The sequence below is a fragment of the Entelurus aequoreus genome, linkage group LG02, assembly GCF_033978785.1.
Source record: "Entelurus aequoreus isolate RoL-2023_Sb linkage group LG02, RoL_Eaeq_v1.1, whole genome shotgun sequence".
Classification (NCBI taxonomy): Eukaryota; Metazoa; Chordata; class Actinopteri; order Syngnathiformes; family Syngnathidae; genus Entelurus; species Entelurus aequoreus.
In genome coordinates, this window is record NC_084732.1 from 70,431,762 (window position 1) to 70,445,525 (window position 13,764).

Consider the following 13,764-nt stretch of genomic DNA (forward strand, 5'->3'; position numbering starts at 1 on the left):
TTGTGGCAATTCATTTAATACGGTTATGCCATAAATGAGGGTTTACTGCAGCGTGTATTTCACTTGGCTTTTAAACTATCCACCTAAATTAATAATACCAGAAGGGTAGATTTTTGACATCTTAACATGAATATCAAAACCTAAGAAATTCTACATTTTATTGTTTTATCGGTTGGAGTGCAAAAAATGTATTTTACATGACAAAATACACTAATATAGCATTATTTCGTCCAAAGCACTGCTGTCAAACTAATGTTTGCGTGGCCCGCCAAATAATGCATCACTTCATCTTCATTGTATTTGTTCGATCCATTTTGATAGCAAATAATGTATTTGATCTGATTAATGAATTATTTTATCTAATTATGCAACAAGATTTAAAAAATGTTTGATATCAGTAAATAAATACATACATAGAGCTAGCGCTGAGCGCCGGGACAGACAAGCTTCACAGAGTCTTGGCTGAATGAGCAGTTATCGGACACCTCAGTCTCCTTAAACGTATTCTTGCTCATCCATGCAGACTGGACACTGGCCGAGAGTTAGCGGGCGGCCGAGGGTGGAGTCAGCTCTCTTAGTTGCTTTGTTGGGTCTGCTCCTGTCTCTGGCCATGCTTGTTTTTTTTGCTGATATCGGACCGATATTCGATATCAATATTGGATTTGGACGCGCCTAGCCTAAATATCTTTTTGTTACATTGACTTACGATTTTAAAGTCATTTATACATCAGTAAAAATATACTAAGTTTGAGGCAATTATACATTTACATTAACATACAGTCTATTCACTGGACCAGTGCTTCTCTTCGCTTGGAGAGATGGATATGTCTTTTTAATGTCAGCCGGCAGGCACCTTCACACTTACACCACATTAGGATTGTAAAGAAAAAACAAAATAATGTATGTGTCTATGCATGCGTGTGGAAAATAATTGTCTAAGCAAGGAAATAATGATTGACATTTTTTCTAGAATTGTGCAACCCTTCTCCTACCATTAATAAATGCTTGTAATGTCGTCCTCAATGAAAACCAGTTTGACACCCCTGGTCTAAAGATTACACACATGTAAATGATCAATTGAAATGATAAGCACAGTTTAATGATTAGAACATTGATGGTCCACGTGTTCATTATTTTTTGTTATGCATCCAGGGCTTCATTAGTTAGTCAATATATTGTCAACGTACGGCGAGCGGGAACAAATTAAATGGGTTTGACCTATTTTAAGAGGAAAAAAAACTCAATAGCCTGGAAAAAACAGCAGCTTTAAGATTTCTGTTTTCAGCAGCAGAAGGGCAAATGTTTGTTCACACCCAGGCTGGCGATCAGAAGGACTTTGCAGCGTGTGCGTTGTTGGTTCATGTTACCTCTGGCGGGAAGGCAGCCTGCTGTGACCTTGACCTTGGCCCTACAATTATGCTCAGTGCAGCAGAGTCTCTGCTTGCTTCCGACACGTCACCCCTCCATACACACATTCCCATTAAATGTTTACAACTCTTCAATGCCTGCGACAAAAACAAAATACAAAATTAGTGGCATTAAACCAAATGCACCTTTATTGTGAAAACCCTTTTTTTTTTTTTTACTATAAAACGCTGCGATGGGAGCCCCAAAACATAACAGCTACTCTAATCTGCGTCTGCAATCATCAACGTCTGGGTCCAAGTATGATGAGTTGGGCTGATTACGGCTTCACCTCAACGCCAAGTCCTGCAGTAACTTGGAGGCAAAGACAGAGAAAAGCAGCAACGCCAGCAGTTTACTGGAAATGGGTGCAAGTAGCGGTCATCACACTTATATTGCACTTTAACGTAGCAACTTGTCCAGGGTGTACCCCGCCTTCCGCCCGAATGCAGCTGAGATAGGCTCGAGCACCCCCCGCGACCCCGAACGGGACAAGCGGTAGAAAATGGATGGGATGGATGGATGGTTATACAAACAAGCACAATAGCTGCTACTGTACCTACACTGTAAAAAATTTCACCGTTTAATTACAGTAACCTACTGGCAGCTAATGGTTCCAGTATAATACTGTTTTTCTACAGCACACATACTGTGATTTATCACTACAGTTTATTACTGTAAAAGGTATCACAGTACTGTGCTGTATCAAATATACGCTTCACAGCATAATACTGTCATCTGTTTAGCGGCATTACACTGTTATTTTAGAGCAGGGGTGTCAAACTCATTTTAGATTGAGGGCCACATGGAGAAAAATCTACTCCCAAGTGGGCCGGACTGGTAAAATCACGACACAATAAATTAAAAATAAAGAAAACTTCAGATTGTTTTCTTTGTTTAATAATAGAACAAGCACATTCTGAAAATGTTCAAATCATAATATTTTTTTTACACTTGCATGTTGCGGTTAATAGTATTCTATCTTTATTTGTCGTTATTTAAATTTTCTAAATAAATTATGTGATAATGTTCATCTGTCAACTCATTGGTGGCAATTTTCAATCTATCAAGATAAAAATCAAATTATAGGATGTTATTTATGTAGTTTGCTCATTTTCCTCGACTGGTACATTAACATGTGTTTTTTAAAATGTATCATTATTTTTTTTTTCCATATGTAGCATCTTCTACAAAGATACAAAGAATTGCTATTGCGACATCTAGTGGACACATTTAGAACAGCAGTTTCTTTCATTCAAAAATTTTGGCTCATTTTTATACTTAGCTAACTCATCCCTCGGGCCGGATAAAACCTGTTCGCGGGCCTGATCCGGCCCTCGGGCCTTACGTTTGACACCCCTGTTTTAGAGTATCTACTGTAATATCCATGAACAGTAAATTACAGTAAAATAATTGTAAGCATTATAGACTGAGCTTTACAGTATAATGCCACTAGAAGTTAATGAGTTGAACTTTTAATTTTTCAAAATCAAAATCCCTGCAATCTGCTGGCATAAAAATGACTGGAGAAATGGCCTGGCAAGTTTATGCTTTTATTATAAATAAATGATAAATGGGTTATACTTGTATAGCGCTTTTCTAACTTCAAGGTACTCAAAGCGCTTTGACACTATTTCCACATTCACCCATTCACACACACATTCACACACTGATGGCGGGAGCTGCCATGCAAGGCGCTAACCAGCACCCATCAGGAGCAAGGGTGAAGTGTCTTGCCCAAGGACACAACGGACGTGACTAGGATGGTAGAAGGTGGGGATTGAACCCCAGTAACCAGCAACACTCTGATTGCTGGCACGGCCACTCTACCAACTTCGCCACGCCGTTATTAACCAATTATTTGAAAACGCATCAAATACATTCAATATACATTTAGTGCATTCTTATTTTCAGTAAAGCATTTTAACATTTAGAACATGTCAACTTAATTTCAAACTGGAGACAAATAACTGAACACGAGTCAAGTGTTTAGTTGCCGGCTACATAAAGCCCCACTCAAAGTCTGTGAGATGTTTTATTAGGGTGGCTACGTGAGGATTTACAGTTGCTGCCTTTTTCTGGACCAGCTTCCCGGTCTTCTAGGACACCACCTTTCCCTGGCTAGCCTTTGTTCCCCTCTCAGGGTTAACGCCAATGAATCGCCTAAAAAAAGAGAGAAAGCATATTAGATATTCTGTTGTGATTGAAAATTACTTGCAGTCGATACAGATCTCCCCTCACATTGTTAATTTAGGAATATGCACTGCACAAATATTAATATCAATTTTAGGATATATGTGAGCCTAAATCATAACCACAGCTGTAGATGAGTGAATGCTCTAAATCCCATTAAGACAAATTCAGAGAGGAAGACAATGCTAAAGCCTCCCCAATCCCTCTCTCTATTTATGTTTTCTCTCCATCTACGGGACCGTGTATTTACGCTGATGTTTCCTGCTTTCACCCATTTAACATATCGTTACCTGCTCATTACCTATCTTCTCTGCATCCTGGGGTCACACTGGTGTTTCCTGCCTTTACCCATTCAACATATCTTTACCTGCACATTACCTACCTTCTCTGCATAGTGTGGTCACGCTGGTGCTTTCGGCCTTTACCCATTCAACATATCTTTACCTGCACATTACCTACCTTCTTTGTATCCTGGAGTCTAGCTGGTGTTTCCTGCCTTTACCCATTCAACATATATTTACCTGCACATTACCTACCTTCTCTGTGTCCTGGAGTCTAGCTGGTGTTTCCTGCTTTACCCATTCAACATATCTTTACCTGCACATTACCTACCCTCCCTGCATCCTGGGATCACACTGGTGCTTCTTTCTTTCACCATACAACATATCTTCACCTGCACATTACCTACCTTGTCTGCATTGCCTCGACCACACCGGCGCTTCCTTCTTTCACCCATTGAACATACCTTCACCCGCACATTACCTACCTTCTCTGCATAGTGGGGTCACGCTGGTGCTTCTTGCCTTTACCCATTCAACATATCTTCACCCGCAAATTACCTACTTGCTCTGCATCCTTGGGTCACGCTGGTGCTTCCTGCCATCACCCAGTCAACATATCTTTACCTGCAAATTACCTACTTTTTCTGCATCCTGGGGTCAAACAGGTGCTTCCTTCTTTGACCCAGTCAACATATCTTTACCTGCACATTACCTACCTTCTCTGTATCTAAGAGTCAAACTGGTGCTTCGGTCCCTAATAAGAAGGTCCACAAAGGAACAGAAGAGTCATTGATTTAAGGCACAAAATTGGGGAAATGATAAGTCAAATTCCTGAACAGAGGTGAGAAAAGGGGCAAAATATCCTAACAGTATTTAACAGTATCAAGAGGATTTACCTTTGAACAAATTCCAATGTCCGAGCACCTTCCTCTTGGCATTCCAAGTTGAACACATAGTAGGTGGCAAGCAGGGCAGCAAGCCCTGAGATGAAGCTAGGTTGGACGCCTTCGCAGATGACATCACCTTCTATGCTGATCATCCAACGTTTTATTGTGACTTTGTCACCAGCAAATGGTACAGTCAAGAAATGCAGTTTATGTTCCTAAACAGTATCCAATATGGGTAACATTTTAAAGGTATTTGGAATGGCCACCTCACACCCAAGAATATATCGCTCTCTCTTTACTTTGTTTACATGTAGTCTCCGAAGGTGTACTGCTGCAAATCATTACTTTCCAATGTTCGGAATGACAAAAACAACAATGATACAAATACATCTGCAGGAGAGCATAGTATACATACGTTTAGGACAAACAGACTTAAGTTCTGCGCTCCATGAGACACTTACCCAGCAGTATCAGTCGTGGACTGGTCGGGAGGGTCAGTGTCCGCTCCACAGTGGCAGACATCTGTAGAAAAAATAGGTCACCATGATGACTTGTGACAAAATATAACATGGCAGTTGGGAGCATAATTTAATTAAAATGTAGGAATACAATATTTCTGCATAATTTGGTGGGTAAGAGATTGAAAAACAATAACAAAAAAACATTGAATTTTAGAATATTTATAATATTAATTTAGATGTTTGTATGCTTTTGTAGCTTAATAGTGCTAAACTTACATCTGCAAGGAGTATCAGTGCATCTCTTCTTTCATCAAAATAGGCCATCAACAGCTGGATAATACGAAGAGTCAACTCCCCATCTTCATCCACAGGAAGGGTAGACTGAGCATTATGGTTCTTAGCTTTAAGACAAACAGACTTAAGTTCTGCGCTCCATGAGACACTTACCCAGCAGTATCAGTCGTGGACTGGTCGGGAGGGTCAGTCTGCAGTGGCAGACGTCTGTAGAAAAAATAGGTCACCATGATGACTTGTGACAAAATATAACATGGCAGTTGGGAGCATCATTTAATTCAAATGTAAGAATACCATATTTCTGCATTTGTCCAAACCGTCTTTTTGTTCTGAGTGGTTTGGTTGTTCCTTCACGATTGATGTTCTCAATGCGTGTTTTCATTTGAGTGAGGAATGAAGTAAAACCTCCACTAATGATGGCACCTTCTGGTGTCATATCAGCAAAACTACATGGGTACTGCTTAACAATTTTTTGGCAGATTACGAGACACTCACTGCGCGTTGGATTAGCCTCTTACCTTCTCATTTCATCCACAAGGATTCTAATCATTTGGCGTCGCTTGTCAGGAGCAGGTCTCCTGCTGTTGGCGATAGCTGATTGCACTTCAGCAGCCATTTTATCCCATGGGACTTGAAAGGTCTCATGCCATTTACTAGATATTATGGCGGGCTGGCTTACTCCACTCTGAGAACAAAGTTAAGTTAAAGTTAAAGTACCAATGATTGTCACACCCACACTAGGTGTGGCGAAATTATTCTCTGCATTTGACCCATCACCCTTGATCACCCCCTGGGAGGTGAGGGGAGCAGTGGGGAGCAGTGGGCAGCAGCGGTGGCCGCGCCCGGTAATCATTTTTGGTGATTTAACCCCCAATTCCAACCCTTGATGCTGAGTGCCAAGCAGGGAGGTAATGGCTCCCATTTTTATAGTCCTTGGTATGACTCGGCCGGGGTTTGAACTCCTACCGATCTCAGGAGGTGCTGAAGCTGGTGAAGAGCTTGACAAGGGCGAAAAGCCAGCCAGTGAAGATGAAGAAGAGCAAGGCAATGGACTGGAGAACAAAGACAGACTTCCGCCTGCAGACTTTTGATGTACCAAGTCATCTGGCAAGGGGTGGAGATCAAGCACGACTGTTGTAGTTTCTAAAACGCATAGAAATAAAGCAAAATGTATACATCACTAGATTCAAAATGTATCCCATATGCATGCATGTGTGACACTTACAATTAGTAGTCACAATTGTTTTGTAAAATGAATGTGTAAATAGAGTATCCTAATTTAGTTCGAGGTATTTTCATATCTAAAGTCACAGTTTAAGTGTATGTTTCCAAGCTGAATGCCACAAGACATGTTATTCCGCCACGCCAGCAGGGGGAGCACTCGTATAGGAAAGGAGGAAAATGGGAGGTGCTTGTTAGTGCTTCCGTGTCTCAGTCAGGTCACACCCTGCGATGACAACGCAATCAAGCACTTTGTGTCTCGTTTTTATTCCTATAAAACAGGTCTGTAAAGTGTGATAATATTAACACATTTGTCTCCAAGCAATTATAAGCGTTTCTGAATATAGAAATATCGAAGTATATTGTTTAAAAGTGTGTATGTGTGATGAAATTTTTAACGTTCAATAAGCGATGTCTCCCTTTGTGTGTGAGCGCGTGGTTGGGCGGGAATGGCGGCGGCAGTGGATTTGTTGAAGTTAAACTGTGATTGTTAAGAAGTTTTATAGGTATAGTCAGGTAACAATGTGTGTAATTGTAATTGATTTATAATGACAGTGACAATATAGAAAAAAGCGTTCAAGAAATCAGCAATATTAAAAAAGAAGCAATGTCAGGATACAGTACAAACATGTAAGATGAAGAGGTTTATTAAAGCAACAGTACCGTTATGTGATGCTTATACACAGGAAATATAGTGTTTGGGTATGTAACGATCAATCCTCCATGTTTTTGTGAATTTGTTTTATCATTTCAAAAGTAAAGATGTAATTGTTTAACGATGTGAATGAACAAATGTAGAACTGAAATTACATTATCGAAACTATTTGGATGTGATTAAAAGCACAATAGAAATGCAAATGAGAGTAAAGAAATCAAGAAATGTTTAATAAAAGAGTCAGGTCACACCCTGCGATGACAACGCAATCAAGCACTTTGTGTCTCGTTTTTATTCCTATAAAACAGGACACACTACATCGAACACTGGGACCAGGCTACTTAGTGCGAGGCCTGTAACACATGTCAATTCAAACAATTGTTTGGAATACAACTGCATTAAGGCTTTTGGGAGAACTGTAGAATATCTGACAGGTGCAAATCTCTACTCGAATGTATTCATTCTATGTCAATTGAGTGTTATTCTTTCTCAACAATTGCTGTAGCTTTAACTAAATGGGAGAACTACAAACACAAGATTGATAGTTACCCATTTTGAATGCCTCCAGAAGTTTCCTTTGCTGGATAACAGGCAAGAGGTCTTTGATCTCATCCTGCTCTACATACTTGAGGTCTGCTTTTGATTCCACACCTGAGGTTTTCAGCGTTGAGACGACCAGTTGTACAATATCCTCAGACAGATTGGGTAAAGTTCTGAGGATGATGACTTTTATTTCCTCACAGATGGATGACATGAATCTAGAATATAGCGACTGAATGGTGAAGAATTAGTGAGGACACGCCCCAAATAAAATATTCAGGCAGTGGGTAGTAATCAAACAGCTCTGCTTGACTAACAGAGAAGTTATGCTTATGTGTATTGTAATAGGCATTAATGTAAGGTTGACGAACAGCCTGATATACCTCAGTGATAAAATACACTGTTACATTTTTATGAATGACAACCTTTTTAATTTTTCCTACAACAAGGCCATCATCATTACGACCTATAACAACAAACATGTTGCTCTTATATGTTGTCCCTTTCACAGTCACGTGATGACTAATGAGGGTATTTTGAGGATCAAAGTTAAGATGAGCAATTGACTGTCTCATCTTTTTATTGTAGTCTTCCACAATAAGTTCAGTTCCCTTCTCTTACCTCAACAGATGGTAGAAACAGGGTCCCAGAACTGGGGGGGTGGTATTTTTTTTTTTTGGATAAAGAAATACAATCATGTGTGCTTAAGGACTGTATCCCTGTAGACTGTATTGATCTATATTCATATAATAATGTTTATATTGTGTGTTTTATGTTGATTTAACAAAAATAAAAACTTTTTTTTTTTTTTTTTTTTCTTGTGCGGCATGGTACCAATCGGTTCTCGGCCCGGTGGTTGGGGACCACTGCCGTATATCACCGCACTTCGCGCTACATGAGACAATATTACAAGTTAAACCTTCTGCACTATACATATCAGTCCTACTCTTGCCATATTTATGGCGACGGCTGTGAGTTTTGAAGGCTGAGAAGTTGGAAAAAACTCTTTTGCATTCAGGGAAAGCACACTTAAACGATGCATTAGGCATACAATATGTGTCTAACATACGCAAATACATTGCTGCAAGTCGTAGCACATATGTTTCAAGTTATCATCTTTTTGAGATGACTATGACATTATGATCACTATGACAAAAATGAAGAAAACTTAGCTAACTAGCATGCGGCGCTACATGTGGTCAACGATAGTGAATGTGATGCTGACTGTGATGCTAAGTCATTTCGGACTTTATAAATATATATATAAAGCAATTCAAACAGAAATTGACACATCAAGTTACAAGTGACTCTTACCTTGTTATCAAAAACACACCAGTAGAATGGATTTAGGTGATTGTATAGCTGGAGGTGGCAGCAGGTTATCGCTCGTGCAGCCATCGGTACTTGGCAACTTCAGAGTTATGATGTGCGGAATGATACTTGAATATTGATAAAAGGAGTGCCAGATCTTTATGCTCTAAAATTGATTTTCAAATCAAAATGTCGATTCTTTGATAGTACATGTTTTGAGGTAAAATATCATTAATAGCAACACAATGGGAAGTATTATTTAAATATTGTATAAGTGACACGGTTTAGTGGGAACTACTTTTTCTTCCACCTGAGTACGTGTTATGCGTGAGAGGAGCAGATCGAATTGTGGGCGGACCCAAGAAACAAGTCTGAAAAATACTGTATTATACTGTAGGTTGTGCAGTAGCTTACTGTTGGTCGATATTTTTTGTAAAATGCAACAAAATGTACAGTACTTAACTGTATTTAAGAAGAACAGTATATAACTGTAATTTTTTTTTGTATTTTTACATTCATTTTTTACAGTGTAGTGTATGCTCTGGGCCCGTGCATTGAGGCGGCCATACCTACAGTATGTGTATCGAATGTTTCATACATTTCTAAAGGTGTGAATCTCTGGGCAGCAAAAGATTTGATCCGATTCTGATTCTTGCAGTGCCAATTTGAATTCAGAATCGATTCTCAATTTAACACGATTCTCGATTCAAACCGATTCTCGCAATGTATTATTTGGTACAATAATTATGATATTTTTTCAAAACAGGTTACAAGTGATAAAAGCTCCGACCTGTTGCATTGAGATGGCATAAAAAAATACTTTTTAAAAATGGATTCATATAAAAAAAAAAGAAAAAAAATTTAGATTTTTTTTTTAATCAATTTTTTAAAATTATGTGTTATGGTCCGTGTGGAGGTTGCCTTCCCGTGGGTCCTCCAGACCACCAAGCATCACCATGAGAGCCCGGATCAGGGTTACAATAGTTTTTATTTATGATTGTGCAGCAATTTGCTTTCTAGCAAGTGTCCTCTTGTCGCTCTCGCTCTTGCTCGTGGTCTCGCTCCAGCTCCAACAACTCTCTCCTCCCGGCTGCTGCCTTTTAACAGAGCGACAGGTGATTAGATAACTAGGCCCAGGTGGGCCATCTACGCACCTGTCGCTGATTTCGAAGCCGGTCCTGGCACACCCCGCTTCGCTGCAGGCCCGCAGGCCCTTCCACAGTTCATTGCCCGGATCATGTTTTGTTCTGTTAGTCTGACTACCTCAGTTCTGTTTTCAGCACACCTGGGTTTGTATTTTGGTTGCCATGGGTGCTGATTAGTTTCACCTGCCACTGATTAGTGTTCGGGACGCTCACCTGCTCCCTGGCACTAATCAGAGAGCTACTTATTCCTGTTTTTCGACACAATCAGTCTGGCTTCCTCATTTTATCCATGATTCTTGATTCTTGTTTTTATGCTAAGCTTTCACGCTAGCTAGTTCCTTTGTTCCCCGTGTGATCGGCACACGTCTTTTTGTTTGTATCTTGTACTTTTGTATTTTTGCATGTTTCATGGACAGTAAATCATTGTCTCACCTGCACTTTGCCTCCGGAGTTCCTGCTGCATTTTGGGAGAATGACCCGCTCATCACCATGCGACCCAGGCGTGACATTATGACTCGATTTAGAATCGGGTTGAATAAGAATATTTTACATTAGTGATGGGCGATGTGGCCTAAAATCTATATTGTGGTAATAGTGTATATTGCAGCCTCCTGTGATGACAATATATATTACAATATATTATTTGGTATGTAAATTATTATAGAATGCATTACAAAGGTTCCTCGCATATGCGGTAACATATTGCATCATTTCCAGTTGTATTAAGTTCTCAAAACTTTGTTAATCTACATGCTAATTGATTGTTGATAACTGTTGACTTTCTGCAGTGGCGGGCCGTGCGTTTCCCACCTAGGCCTTCAGTGATGTCCAACTTCAATGATTACCTCTCAAAATACCATCATTGATGTCACCACATGACCATTGCTGGAGAAATACTATACAGAAACACATTTACACACTATTGAGCTTTGAAACACATCAACAGGGTACAAAACGGGTTAATTTTCAGGCACATTAAAAATAAATTAAAACGCTTCAGCAATTAAAACATATCTTATGTGGTACAGTCAAAATTAAATTGCAAAAACACATATTAAAAGTGAAAAAAAAAATATTTATTTGAGTGGAAATGGCGATTATTTACCCTTTTCATCGCCAGAACAGCTGAGCTAGCTTCCGGGGTTGGCCGACATCGTCTCACAAGATGTAGTTTCTCTTTAAATATCCTTCTTGAAAATGGCCTTGCAAATATATATCTGCCACCTAATCAACGTTTTGTTCTCCTTCTCTGCTATCCCGGTCTGGTTACGGCGCAACACTTCCTGCTTCCTGCTAAATTGAACCTTGTGATTGGATACTCACTTTGGAATAACAAGTGAGTATCCAATCACAGTCTCGTTAACATCAGGCTAGTCAGATAGGCTACTGTCCACAACTTGTGATCTGATTGGCTATCGCAACTGTCTATCAACTGTGTGTGTTTTCAAATTCATCCGCTAACGGTCCCAGTGAGTATCCAATCACAGGACGCGTACATGTCACGTTCAACGGGAGGTCATCATTGCCGTGGTTGCGGGGTTGGGGGGGGGGGGGGGGGGGGTGTGGGGGGGTTGAGGTGCAGGCAGCCTACCCCTTCCCCTTCGAGCTGTCCTGGATGAAATGAAATTATTTTTTTCCAATCATTTTGGAACTTGCAAGCGTATTTCTTCTTCTTACTCGTCGTCGCCATGTCTCTTCTTCGTTCTTCTGCTTCGTCTCCTTCTTGTTGTGTGTGCAGTTTTGCACTGAGCTCCAAAAGCCGTAGATGTTATTGTAGCGTCCCGGAAGAGTTAGTGCTGCAAGGGGTTCTGGGTATTTGTTCTGTTGTGTTTATGTTGTGTCACAGTGCGGATGTTCTCCCGAAATGTGTTTGTCATTCTTGTTTGTTGTGGGTTCACAGTATTTGTAACAGTGTTAAAGTTGTTTATACAGGCACCCTCAGTGTGACCTGCATGGCTGTTGACCAAGTATGATTTGCATTCACTTGTGTGTGTGTGTGTGTGTGTGTGTGTGTGTGTGTGTGTGTGTGTGTCTTTATTCCATTTTTATACATTTTTGAAAAAGCTCCATGGAGCCACTATGGCGGCGCTAAAGAGCTGCTTGTGACTCTAGAGCCGCGGGTTGCATGGAATTAAAACACATTTTATTCTGAGCAATAAAACTGTCTGGGGATACTGAAGGTGTGTATCACGCATGACCCATGACGACATGTTTTTATTTTTAGATCAACAAGACTCCTCATTCATCATTAATCACCTTCTGTGAACACAATTGGACATTGAAGGGGTGCTGTTGATGCAACGTGAGTGCGTCTTACCTTGTGGTACCTCTTGACCTGGGAAGACTTTATTCCGCTGAGTGTTGTTTCCGGAGAGAATGTGCTGTAATGTAGAAAAACTAAACGTCACGCTCGCGGGATACATGGCAACAAACGCACGCGTTTACAGCCTCTCTCTTCCCACGCCAGCTGAGTGACTCACTTTGCGTGTCGTCGTCATTAAATGGCCGACAAAGAGCGAACGTAACAAGTGTGTAGTAACACTGACTCATCCAATTATTTGACTTTTCTCATTATTTCAGCGAGCGCTTTGAGGAGGAGAACACGAGGGGGATAACAACCCCTCAAACATGCCCGTGTGTACTGTAACTTTCACAGTGAAACACTTTCGGTGGTTTGGTGAAGCCCAGTGGCAGACTGGCACGCTCTGTGCTTGCATAAATGTGGGTGCACACAGATGGTATAATGCACTCTTTCACTCTTCACTGACATCATGCACTGTGACATCCTATACACTAAATATGTAAATCTCGCTGGCAGCTCTCACGGCTCTTCTGCAACATGTATATTTACTAGAGGAAGACTTTAGTATTATGGTGAAGACGTAATAGTGTGCCGGTTTATTTATAGACAAGTTGTACTGTATCAAGTCAATGCATAGAGTCTCCTATGGGGTGTGTTATTGTATGCCTGCTAGCAGGCTTTGTAAGGCCATTATGAAATCTGGTTAAAAAAACAGCTCCACTGCTAATATACACTATATTGCCAAAAGTATTTGGCCACCCATCCAAATGATCACAGTCAGGTGTTCTAATCACCACAGGTGTTTAAAATAAGCACTTAGGCATGAAGACTGTACCTACAAACATTTGTGAAAGAATGGGCCACTCTCAGTAGCTCAGTGATTTCCAGTGTGGAACTGTCATAGGATGCCACCTGTGCAACAAATCCAGTCGTGAAATGTCCTCGCTCCTAAATATTCCAAAGTCAACTGTCGGCTTTATTATAAGAAAATGGAAGAGTTTGGGAACAACAGCAACTCAGCCACCAAGTGGTAGGCCACGTAAACTGACAGAGAGGGGTCAGCGGATGCT